This window comes from Triticum dicoccoides, chromosome 6A (assembly GCF_002162155.2).
Source record: "Triticum dicoccoides isolate Atlit2015 ecotype Zavitan chromosome 6A, WEW_v2.0, whole genome shotgun sequence".
Lineage (NCBI taxonomy): Eukaryota > Viridiplantae > Streptophyta > Magnoliopsida > Poales > Poaceae > Triticum > Triticum dicoccoides.
Window position 1 is genome coordinate 199991256 of NC_041390.1, and position 3787 is coordinate 199995042.

A 3787-nucleotide genomic window follows, 5' to 3' on the forward strand; every position below is an offset into this window, starting at 1 on the left:
GCAGTCGAAGCGTCGCCGGTGACGCAAAGACTGAACCGAAAGCCCTCGAAAGTCGAGGTGGGTAGTCCCTTCGTCATCACATCGGCGAACTGCTGATCGGTGGGCACGTGTAGAACACGAACACGACCAAGTGCAACATGCTCCCGGACGAAGTGAATGTCGAGCTCGATGTGCTTCGTCCGTCGGTGATGGACAAGGTTGGCAGCGAGGTACACCGCGGAGACGTTATCGCAGTAGACGAGCGTCGCCTTGGTGACCTCACATAGCAACTCCTGAAGTAGCTATCGTAGTCATGAACACTCCGCGACGGCGTTGGCTACGGCCCAATACTCGGCCTCGGAGCTCGATCGTGAGACCGTGGGTTGTCGTTTAGACGACCACAAAATCAGAGAGGGCCCGAGGTAGACACAGTAGCCGGAAGTGGAGCGTCGAGTGTCGGGACACCCAGCCCAGTCGGCGTCGGAGTAGGCGACAAGGCTGGTGTCCGGCGAGGCCGTCAGGGTGAGACCCATGGCTGTGGTGCCACGTATGTACCGAAGTATACGTTTGACGAGAGCCCAATGGGTGTCACGAGGAGCGTGCATGTGAAGGCACACCTGCTGGACAGCATACTGAATGTCCGGACGCGTCAGTGTGAGGTACTGAAGCGCACCGACGATGGAGCGGTAGAAGGGAGCGTCGGACGCCGGAGAGCCCTCGACGGCGGACACCTTAGCCTTCGTATCGACACGCGTGGAAGCAGGCTTGCAGTTAAGCATGCTCGCTCGCTCTAGAAGCTCGTAGGCGTACTTCTGCTGGTGCAGGAAGAAGCCAGTAGCCCGGCACACGACCTCGATGCCGAGGAAGTAGTGGAGAGCCCCCAAGTCCTTGAGGGCGAACTCGGTGCCGAGGCGAGCTGTGATCTGCTGAAGAAGCGCTGGCGAGGACGCAGTCAGGATGATGTCGTCGACGTACAATAGGAGGTACGCGGTGGCGGGGCCCTGGTGGTAGACAAATAGGGAGGCATCGGACCTTGTGGACCGGAACCCCTGCTGCTGGAGGAAGGCCGCGATCCGCTGGTACCAGGCCCGAGGCGCCTGCTTCAACCCGTATAGAGAATGGGAGAGCAAGCACACGTGGTCCAGATAGGCGGTGTCGACGAAACCAGTCGGCTGCTGACAGAACACCTGCTCGTCGAGATGACCATGCAAGAAAGCATTAGACATGTCGAGCTGGTGAACAGGCCAAGCGCGAGAAACAGCAAGCTAGAGAACAGCGCGAATCGTGCCCGGTTTGACAACCGGGGCGAAGGTGTCGGTGAAGTCCACGCCGGCGCGCTGGCGAAAGCCGCGCACCACCCAACGCGTCTTGTAGCGCTCAAGAGAACCGTCAGGGCGAGTCTTGTGGCGGAAGACCCACTTGCCAGTGATGGCATTGGCACGGGGTGGCCGCGGGACAAGCTGCCATGTGCGGTTGCGCTGTAGGGCGTCAAACTCCTCACGCATCACAGCTAGCCAGTTCGGATCCCGAAGGCCGGTGCGAGCGGAGGTGGGGACGGTGTCGAGGTAGAAGTTGCGCACGCGTACTCGTCCGACGGGGTAGCGCATGCTGGGACATAGCGTCCTAGTCCGAGCTCGAGTGACCACACCGGTAAGGGGTGCGGCCGCGGTGCCGGGGGCCGCGGCGACGGGAGCCACGGCGGGGGCCGTGGCGGGGGCAGCTGCGGGAGCCACAGCGGGGCCGGCCGAGGGGGCCACGGCGACGGGGGCCGCAACGGGGTCCGCGGCAGGGGCCGCGGCGGGGGCGGCCGCGGGAGCCGTAGCGGGGCCGACCGAGGGGGGCGCGGCGACGTGGGCCGCGATGAGGTCCGCGGCGGGGGCGGCGGAGGAGGCCGCTGCGTCGGGGGCTGCGGCAGGAGCCGCAGCGCCAGGGGCCGCCGGCGCGGGGAGCGCGGGCAAGGTCGGACCCGGGGCGCGGCTGGGCGGTCCGCCAGAGGTGGGGGCAGGGACGAACCGCGCCGCAGAAGACTCCGAAGATGACGGTACCTGCTGAAACGGGAACACGAGCTCATCAAAGTACACATGCCGCGAAGTAAAAACGCGGTGGGAGACTGGATCATAGCACCGGTAACCTTTGGTGTTGGGAGGATATCCAAGAAAGATGCAAGGGAGGGACCGGGGCACGAGTTTGTGAGGAGCAGTGGACGCGGTGCTAGGATAACAGAGACACCTAAAAATGTGAAGACCATCATAAGATGGAACCACACCGAAGAGGAGCTGGTAAGGGGTGTAGTTCCAGCGGGAACGACAGGGGCGAATGTTAATGAGTAGGCTGGCGGTCGCGAGCGTGTCCGGCCAGAACCAAGGAGGCACGTAGGAGTAAAAGAGCAACGTGCGGACATAGTCATTCAGCATGCAAAGGACGCGCTCGGCGCGACCATTCTGCTGAGACGTGTAGGGGCAGGTGAGGCAAAAGATGGTGCTGTGGGACACAAGTAAATTGCGGACGACGACGTTGTCAAACTCCTTGCCGTTGTCAGTTTGCAAGGCGAGAATAGGATGACCAAACTATGTGGTGACATATGAATAAAAGACGGTGAGTGTGGCAAGAGCGTCGGACTTGCGACGAAGAGGGAAGGTCCACACATAATGAGTAAAATCATCCAATATCACCAGATAGTATAAACAGGCCGTGTTGCTAGCAACCGGGGACGTCCAAACATCACTATGCAATAACTGAAACGGAAAGGTGGAAATGTTTATAGACTCGCTAAAGGGAAGACGAACATGCTTGCCAAGAAGGCAAGCCTCACAAGTGTGAGCGTCGACCTTATTACATGAGAAGGAAAAACTCTGAAGAATCTGATGCATAACGGTGGAGTTGGGATGACCAAGACGGGCATGCCAAAGATCGACACTGGCGGCGAAGGCGGTGGGGCGATGGGTGGTGGTGGCGCCAGAGGGATGCACTGGGTAAAGCTCGTCCGGGCTATCACATCGGTGGAGCACCATCCGTGTACGGGGGTCCTTCACAGAAAAACCGATATCGTCAAATTCAATAGTTATAGGATTCTCACGAGCAAGGCAACGAACAGAAATGAGATTGGTGACTAAGTCAGGAGACACAAGAACATTAGACATATGCACAGGAGTGGAAGTAGAAGGAAAAGACATATGACCAACGTGAGTGATGGGTAGGGAGGAACCGTTACCAACGATGATACGAGTGGGAGTATGAACAGGAGTGGCAGACGTGAGGTTATCGGGATGAGAAGTCATGTGAGCAGTGGCGCCCGAGTCCATGTACCAGTCACCACCGCCACCATAGGAGCTCGGTGACGGGGCAGAGTGCAGGGCGGCGAGCAAGGCCGGGTCCCACGGCGGCGGCACCTGAGGAGGGTAGGACCCTCTGTAGGCCGGCGCGGGAGCAGCCCCGAAGGCCGAAGCGGTGGCGCCATAGGCGGGCACGGCCCCATAAGCCGACGCGCGGCGGCGCCATAGGCCGGCGCGGACCCGTAGGCCGGCGCTGGCGGGAGGGGGGGCACCGTAGCCGCTGTAAGGAGCGGCGAATAGGGCCTGGTGGCCCGCCGGGCGGGGCCCAAGGATGCCCGGAGCCGGAGCCCGAGGGACCGGCATGGAGTACGCGTGGACGAGTCGGTCCACGGGTTGGTGCCGTACGTCCATGAGGGAGTCACCTGCTGCTGCTGCTGACAAGGGCCCCCCGGCGCCTGTTGCTGCTTGCGGCCGCCCCCGCGGCGGTTGCCACGACGCCCACCACCCGGCTGCTGGGGGGCAGCGGGAGGGGCGGG